We start from the raw sequence: 9606 nt of genomic DNA, 5'->3' as shown, positions 1-9606 counted from the left end.
GTGAATATTGAGAAAATAAGTAAATACATTTACTAATGCAATTAATCGAAGATATAATAAAAATACACTAAAAAGATCTAAATTCTGAAAAAACTGTCACCCTTTTAAGTTTCACTAGAAGAAAAAATCAATTTTATGTTTAAAATCTGTCATATACGCAGACTCTGAATTCATGACTCAGTAGATATCATTCCTAACTACTAACCAAGTATCTCGTTTTCCCCGCTAACTAAAGTTCCTTTTTATCTTTGAGAAAAAAAGAAAAAGAAAAAAGAAAGAAAAAGAAAAAGGGTAACACGCAAATCACTAAGCATTTCACTTTCAGATTGCAACCGTCTACGTGATCTGTTTGGTTTGATCCAAACTTGACTTTGTTGAGTTGAGTTGATTTTGAGTTTAACGTCCAGTTCAGCAGCGAGAAACTTGACTTTGTTATCTATACATGACAAAGAAAAAAAAATTGTACTATAATTACTTCGTGAGAATGTACTTAATATATTAACAACTGTAAGTGGAAAACTACGAAAAAAATAAATCAAATTGTTACGAGATACGCAGGAATTACAAAAACGTAACATAAATGCAGTTTCAAAAATTATAATGAAATACAAACTGCTGGCAAATAATGAAAATTAAAGTTTTCTCTAAAGCAAACGTCTCTTGTACAGTGCATTTCCGTACAGTCAGAAGAAGTAGACTACAAAGAAATACTTAATATAGTGGTACAGGGTAAGAAGACACACAGACACCACATTCGGAGGGTGGAGAATTGTCCTCTGTTTATTGAGAGTATTGCCTGTTTTTTAAATTGTTAAGACAAAATCCTCTGCAATACATAAAGTTACATTAAATAATCAGTACTGGCCATAAAGGATCAGCTTGTCAATTGATGGTGTTCATGTTACGAATTAATTTAGTTCCGGTGCCCTTGGAAAGAGAATACTTACGAAAGTCTCTTTGAAACTTTTGGTAATAGTTAACTCTTTTCTTTCTATTTCCAAACACTTTTCCTACTTTCCTTCAGCATGACAATCATTGGAATGCGCACGACGAGATAATTGTATGCCATAATTTCTAAATACGCAAAGAGAATACTTTTTCTTTTTAACGGAAACCAGTAATTATTCAACTGATCATACAATAATAGCCACTAGTCAAATTATTCAATGTCAGATAGATTCATATGGTCAGTTTTTCTAGCATAGCTAGGAAACGAATTCAGCTGCTGGTTCTAATTTCAACGGATCAAGTATTTTAATTCGTGTATTAAGCTTTCGTACTCATCCTTTCGCCTCTATAGATTATTGTGTAGCTGTGCCATTATTTTCCTAGATCATTTCATGAGTGCCCATAAAAGAGATGAAACTTCAGTCTCTCTCTCTCCTAGGGTTATTATACACTAGGTTGGGTTTAAAATATAAATCAATTCTACCACTGCTGTTTGCTATATTTTTCTTTGCTTCTATTTTATTTTTTTATCTTGAAATTGCAAGATCGTTTTCATAAAGACTAAATATTGCGCAACAATAGCTATAGTTGAAAGATTATCTAAAATGGGTCATGTTCTAAAATCACTTAAAAACACTTCTAGCATCAGAAGAACGGGTAGTAGCAAGCTGATAAAAATAATAATAATGATAATAGTAGTAACAACACTTCAAGTTTTCAAGTTAAATACCTGATTTTATACACTGAAAAAGCACATTTAACACACATCTATAACAAATGCTCATAACATTTTGATTATAAATTACATTTAACAATAAAATATGAGTAAAAATACTTTATACACTACGATACAAAAAAAAAAAAAGAAATAATAAAGTGAAAAACAAAAATTATACACACAAAAACGTAGTTGCTCTAATAAGACGTGACCGAGGGTTTTGATGCCCTTAAAATTCAGCATTAACTACCTGGATTGTCACTTGATCAATTCACATTAGGAATATTATTCATATCTTATACGTTGAATACGACTATTCAAAAGCAAAAATCTCCAGAGGTATACGATTATTTGCATCAGCATTGTCTACGAAGTTTATAGATCCACTTCTTTAGGATTTCGATAAAATTCAAATCTCAATCAATGTGGACTCCAGTTTTCACCTTATATCTTATTCGTAATCTTCTTTGTTTATGAAACGAAGTGTCATTTCAAATTTTGTTCCTTGCTTCGTTTACAGCTAAAATTAAGGACTAACTAATACTAACAAAAATAATAATTAAAAATTTAAATTGCATTAAGTTTCAGTTGTGAGCCTACTTCTATTTATGTTAACGGAATAAAAATTTAAAAGTCTTGATTCCTCTTCCAGACTTATACTTCTTTTTCTTATCTTAGACTTACATACACACGCGGGCGCAACAGTGTCTCGAACTGGTTCTGGAAGTGTAATCCTATCTTCTTCTTCTTTTTTTTTGTACCCAGCAAATACAGATTGTAAGTATAGATAAGCGCACCAGGAAAAAAATAATTAATTAAAATGTCACATACTAACACCACTTTCTACACAAACTTCAGTTTATTTCCATCAGTACACATGATGTTTCATCAGTAATACGTGAATAAATGACCCATTACCGCTAACACATGAGTACATTTAAGAGCGAGTGTGTGTGTGCCAGTCGGTTATAAGGAAATAACTCGTCAAAATGGGATGAAGCATGAGATGTGACAGAGTGAAAAAAAAAAAAAAAAAATCACTAACAAAATTCTAATGCGTTGAAAGACTATCTGAAAAATGCAAATGATTTTTTCGAAATTTCAGCAGAACAACTGCTAAAATTACTAAATTCCAGTGCAATTTGTGCTCTGCTTACGGATCGCGACGCAATACATGAACAATTCGAACAAGAAATTAAGAGGTGTTGGTGAAGTCTAAGCTGTAACCCTGAGTACTACGTCATTTATACTCCGAAAAAGGTAGACACACAGTAATAATAATAATAATAATAATAATAATAATAATAATAATAATAATAATAATAATAATAATAATAATAATAATAATAAATAAAATTAATGCAGCTGAAAACTGCATTCTAGCACAAAATTATAACCACTGTCAATATTACATTAATTTATGAATGAAATAAGAACAAGAGATTCTCATTCTTATTTCACTGATAAATTACCTGTGAACTGAAACAAAGCATTACAATGCTGATACAAACCTTCATTTTTGTAGGTTTGTTCCCTCCCTTCGCAACAGGAATCACCTGTAGAAGTGAAATTTTATATTAGAACATCACAAACAATTTACGTACAGCTGACAAACAAATCAGACAGTTTGCGTCATAAGACGTTACTTACAAGCTTAATACTGGTCATATGTGTAGTATTAGAATAGTAATATATCTATACCTAGGTATGTATAAAAATGAATGTATCTATGTATGTGTGTATGCTCCAGCATAACTGTGGAATGTCTGTTGCAATTTTACGTGAACTTGGTACATATATTACTTACAGCCTGGAAAATAGTACTGTTGGTTAAGACCTCCCTGGCACACCTAAGAGGGAGTAAAAGAGGTGATACATAAAATTGACCGAACACGACCGATATTAGTGTCGAATCTATAGTTTTCGGGGTCGCTAAACTGCTAGGTGAAAATCCAGATTACATTTCAGCCGAAGTGTAGGCAAGAACGGGTATGTCAATTGGACTGGGAATTTACCCACCACCATCGAGGGCGTTGCTCGTACACATTTGGATGTATGCGTGTGTATGTATGTATGTATGTATGTATGTATATTCTAGAGTAACTTTGGAACGCCTGGAATAATTTCAACCAAAACTGATACAAGTATAACTTACAATCTTGAAAAAATGCAGTTGGAGTAAAACACCCGAAGGGGTGAAAGTTGGAAGAGAAGGGGTAACATGTAAAAATAATCCAGAACGACCGATATTAGTGTGCAATTCATAGCTTTCGGGATCGTTGAAATGAGTAGTGACACTCCTAATGCCACTTAAGTCCAAGTTCAGCCTAACCGGCAGAGTGGGGAAGAAGGCGAAAAAATATGTCTAAAATGACTGGGACTAGTGTCCAATTAATAATTTTCGGGGTCTGGAAAACTGCTGACCCGTTTGAAATGACATTTAGAATACAGTTAGTACATCTCTTTTTTTTTTTTTTTAACCATATCGATTTGATTCAAGGGTGTATTTCATGTGGGTGCGACGTTTCAAAATTTATGCTAAAAGTGGAGTATCTTTTGTGTTTTTATTACACTTTGATTGAAATACGTAACCTAAAGATCAAGAGGATTCAAATATTTCCCATAAAATTATTTTCCCGTGCGAAGAACGAGCATTTCAGCTAATATACAGGATGTATCAGACCACCCGTCCCAGACATTTTTCTCAGCTCGTAATGCACGTAGACATTTCAAACAAAAAATTGAATCATCAAATCGTATGTAAAGAATCAAATGGTGATGCTTCCAAAACCAGTGGCGTAGCGGGAATACTACTACGGGGGTCAATTCCAAAATTTCAAATGGAAAATGGTATCAATTTCGATTTCTTTGGAAGCACTACTGAAAAAGAAACAACTTTTACACGAAACACTTTTCGTTAAATTCTACGATTTGGCATCTACGTCTGTTATTTGTTGTAGAATTGCTATTATCAGACAACCCGTCCCAGGCATTTTTCTCAGCTCGTAATGCACGTAGACATTTCAAACAAAAAATTGAATCACCAAATCGTATGTGAAAAATCAAATGATGATGCTTCCATATCCAGTGGCGTAGCTGGAATACTACTACGGGGGTCAACTCCAAAATTCCAAATGGAAAATGGTATCAATTTCGATTTCTTTGGAAATACTATTGAAAAAGAAACAACTTTTACACGAAACACTTTCCGTTAAATTCTACGGTTTGGCATCTACATCTGTTATTTGTGGTAAAATTGCTATTATCAGACCTCCCGTACCAGTCATTTTTCTCGGTTAGTAGTGTACGTAGACACTTCAAACAAACATATTTAGTGCAAGACAGACTGTCACAGTGAAAGCAAGGAATGAAATTACGTATTGCACGTAAGTTAGGAAATTCGGAAGTACTTTTCCCGATATGTATGGAAAAGAGCTAAAATGCCATGTGAAACAGTTAGCTGATCGCTTAGTGCCATTATCACGAAAAGAATACCTGAAGCTAGTTTGACTTAGCCGAAGAACTGATAATGCATCTCAGGTTCAATAAAAATAAACAGAGATCTGTGAAAGATGTTTACTACGAGTTTATGAAATGACATACCGATTTGTTTCTTAGAACTCCTGTGTCTACAAGTACATTGCGAACAACAACTTTCAACAAGGAAGAAGCTGCAAAGTTCTTTTTCGAATTAGTGCACACTGATGGAGAAATATTCTTTTCCACCATCACAAACATTGAACGTGGATGAGACTGGTGTATCGTCGTATCATCCCAAAGTGATATGTGAAAAAGGGAAACGAGTTGTGAACAAGTTGACGTCGCGCGAAAGAGGTCGAAACCTAACGTTGATGTTCTAAATAAGTGCTACTGGTCTATTTGTACCACCCCTCTTCATATTTCCGACTTAAAGATTGAGTGAGAGACAGATGGTTGATGCGCCATCCGAGTGCATTGCTGTAGCAGAAAGTACTGGTTCTATAACGTATGATACTTTTTTTTAACTTGGTTGCAACGCTTGTGAAATTCTCTCATCCTTTCCCTCAGAACTCAGTTCTGCTAATTGTTTATGGCTGCCATAAAGAACTGAAAGTGATTCAATATGCAAGGGATCACAGTATTCACTGCTCAGTACTTCCCCACATACCACTCATAAGACTCAACCCATTGACAGGTGTTTTATGAAACCGTTTAAAGACACATACAATTTACCTTGTTCACTGTGAATGCACAAGAATGCTGGAGTAAAGATAACCGAATACCGTGTAGTGCAACTTCTTTCAGAGGCATATCGAAAGATGTGTCGCATGGGCATTGCTCTCAACTGATTTTGTATCCACCGGAATATATTCACTGAACCCTCAGATATTTACAGACACTGACTATCTGTCAGCATACGTGATTCATGTTGCAAGATGTTACACTAGGTGTAGCTGTGAAGACCCATTTCAACTTCGGCAGCGGTCGAGGAAAAGGAGGTTACTTCTTGTTCGTCGTCTGCAGCTGATCCGCGTTAAACTGAAAATTGAAAGAAAAGTGACTTATGCACACGAACTAGCAACGGTAGGTCGCAAAAAGCTAATGAACCACCATATCGAAGAAGAGAAAATACGACCAGACGAACAGGAAAGCACCACTGAATGCATAATTTGTGATGAAACGTTTAATGAAGGCTGGGTGTAGTGTGAATCCTGCGATGGCTAGGCTCATGAAACTGCACCCCTATCGAATTAACAGATATCCATTACACATGTGATCACTGTCAGCTTCGTGGGTAAGAGGTGTTATTATTGTTCCCTCTAAGTGTAGAATACAACGTTTTTCAAATAAGGTAGTTGCAGGTAAATACGCCATGTTCAGAGTGTTTTATGGCCTTAATTTTCACGAAACACAAAGAACAAGACATGTGCGTTGCAATGTAGCCTTTTCTGCGTGTAGAAGAAAATGTGGCAATGATGCGACTCATTTCTATTTTGTATCCAAGGTAAAAGGAAAACGTGTTACAAAGTGACGTATTTACTAACACGTGCATTTAATTACGCAAAGTCTAGAATACTACTAGAAACCTGTAATAAATCTTGCAACTGCTTACATCATCTATATTATACGAACTCAAATATTACTACACACGATGGCTAAGGCAAAAAATAGAATAACCAAAGTTAGGGTTGCCATATTTCAAAAATGCAAATCCGGGACGCTACTAAATTACGAGAATCTTTGTAATTCTTAAAATGAAAACAAGTGTTGTATACTAATTTACTTTCTTCCATTAGATAGAGTTGTTCAAGTATTACGTTATCACATATTTAACTAGACTTTCCTCCTAGTTAAGCAAACTTAAGCAAATGATTTACTCCCTCTTCCTGATAAGCAAAAAAATTTTTCCCCTCAGGATCTGTTACGTTTCGTGATTTTCAGAGTCTGTTTCAGCTCATTCAAGGTATGATGTTTCCTTTCACACGTTGTGTACTTTTTTTAAAAAAATATATAAAATGGTTAATTCATTGGAAATATTTTCTGGTGGAGTTTGTTATATTATATTCCCTTGTAAGCAAACTATAATATTCCCTTCTTTTCTTCTTCGCTGAAATCCGGGATATTTGTCTCAAGAAATATTTTCGGGACGCCGGAATGCAGATCTCAATTCCGTGACGATCCCGGATTTTCCGGGACGAATGGTAACCCTAACCAAAGTGCAAGATAAAGATAAAAAGATAAAATGTAATCTCCAAAATTGAAATTAAGTTCCAAACTGAAAAGTCTTAGTCCATAAGAAGATAAACAGTGTCACTGTACTATGACTAAAAAAAAAAAAAAAAAAAAAAAAAACTGCACCGATATTACATGGAACATGTAAGACAAATGGAAACATCTTTGTCTTCTGCAGTCAGTCCTGCACAAGCCCTGGCGGATTTCGATGCACCATGTTTGGTATTGATTTAGTAGCCACGGAACCACAAATACTGAAATTACACTTACAAAACAAAGTGTTCCTAGACGGACACGAAACAAAGCGTACATTGCTGTAAACAATTGGCAATGTTCTGAGTTAGCACAGTACTAATAACGGATTCTTACCTCTAGTGAAATAATAACTTCCTCCCACGGAACCTTCCTGAAGTAAACAAGACTGCACGTCGCGTCGTGGTGGTCTCAGTGCTGTCTCCCGGAGTATTCGTCAAATCGGACTTGTACAAGACCGTAACATATATTGGAGACGCATTCTAGCGGATTTCGTCGGAAAGGTCCCAGCACTGAACACTTGGCGTATTTGGCTGCACTAGCGTACATACCTGCAGTTACCTTATGTGTCCGGTGGTACACGCCAATATTCGAAACTTGTGAAATGTAGCGATTTGTATTGTCACTTGTTTATTTCATTATTTTTGCATTTATGTCGATATCTTTGGTTCATTAATAAAGTTCACATTCCAAATAAATATTTCAGGCTTGTTTTGGAACAACTTTACAGCTTATTACCAAGAGGCAGCTCAATGTGTTAAAATGTCCCTGGCTACTCCTTTTCCCCTAAGAATGTGAACTAATATTCGCACGTTAAACTTGCTAGATTTATTTTCGGAAAATACTTTGGACTCTTCAGTTAAGTACTAATTTGTGCAAAATAAAAAGTTGGAGGCCATTAAATTCCTCACCTGAAATTAGGGGAGGCAACGTCCCCGTACATTCCCTTTCCGTCTTGTTACGCCACTACGAGTTTTATGATTCCTGATGCAGACCTGACCATGTTTTCAAAACTTTTGTGTCCGTTCACCACAGGCTGTCAGTATGGAACTGATAACTAGGTCCGAGTAAAGGTCAATAATGCGCTCAGAGCTGCAGTATTCACTTGTTCCACTCTTGAATCCAATTTATAAAATATGGTTACTTCCTTTGCCATCAATTCTACCTGATTTGCTATATGTATAAGATGTGCATTGTTAAGTCAGTATACAAAAGCATTTTTTTCTCGCTACAAGTGAATGCTGCAACAGATCAACGAAAGACTCAAAAATCGTACCACGACAAACTACATGAAATCAATAGGTTCCGTTCAAAAACAATGTCACAAGTAAAATATGGACGTTATCAATATGGTTGTGTAGCAAGCGGAAAACAACACCTTAGATATCAATGTGGCGTGTAATATACGAATTGCAACGAATATAATCCTTTTGCACAGTATTGTCCAAAAGAATGGCCGAATAGATTCAAAAGAAGAATCAATGAATTATCTGATGAAGATATTCAGATGGAAGACAAGACCTTCATCCTTACTGAATTACAAGTATTAGATGACATAGAAGCAAATATGAATGTAGAGGGTGAACAAAACTTCAATGGAGATTTTATGTTAAGTTCCATTCAGGTAGCCAATACAGAGAAAAAAATATGTCCACTGGTAATTAATCGAATTCGGTTAGAAAAAAAGAAATTCAGAGGTAAAACACGAGAATCTTGAACATGAAAATCGATAACAGAGGAATCAGGTCTGTAGACGCCACACCGACAACCCGACAGAAGAAACGAAACATCTTAATATGAGTCCGGAGATAACTACGAGGTCAACAATAATAGAAGAAAAGGACTGATTAGGAATAATAGAAGAAGTGCAAAGCAAATATGGTAAACAGGTGAGCGTAGAAAATAAAGTAACGAACAAAGAAACATTGAAGGAAAACAATGATGAAAAGTATATAGTAAAACAATCAAGATGTGTAAAGATAAAAGAGAAGGCGAAGAGATGGAAGAATTAGTCAAGGAAGAAAAAAAGAAAAAAGTAGAGGTTGAATTGAAAGAAAAAGGCACAAAAAGGAGGAATGATGGAAGGAAGTCTGAAGAATTAAAACAAACTGTTGATACACATGTGAAGAAAGGGGTCAAGAAGAAAAAGAATGAGACACAGCTGAAGAAGCAGATCAAGAAAAAAAGAAGCTGTA

At 35.2% G+C, this 9606-nt stretch overlaps 1 protein-coding gene across 4 annotated transcripts in view; it reads right to left on the bottom strand.

Annotated features, from left to right (window-relative positions):
- Positions 1-9606, bottom strand: part of LOC145688257 (beta1,4-N-acetylgalactosaminyltransferase B-like) — a 114317-nt gene that overhangs the window by 17876 nt on the left and 86835 nt on the right. For all 4 annotated transcript variants that reach the window (XM_081762221.1, XM_081762220.1, XM_081762222.1 and 1 more), the window contains exon 2: positions 3178-3222. The gene's annotated coding sequence lies outside the window, so the exon portion shown is untranslated. The remainder of the gene's footprint in view (positions 1-3177; positions 3223-9606) is intronic.

The sequence above is a fragment of the Thermobia domestica genome, chromosome 6, assembly GCF_964235325.1.
Source record: "Thermobia domestica chromosome 6, izTheDome1.hap1.1, whole genome shotgun sequence".
Classification (NCBI taxonomy): domain Eukaryota; kingdom Metazoa; phylum Arthropoda; class Insecta; order Zygentoma; family Lepismatidae; genus Thermobia; species Thermobia domestica.
This window is presented reverse-complemented; position numbering and strand designations above follow the sequence as displayed.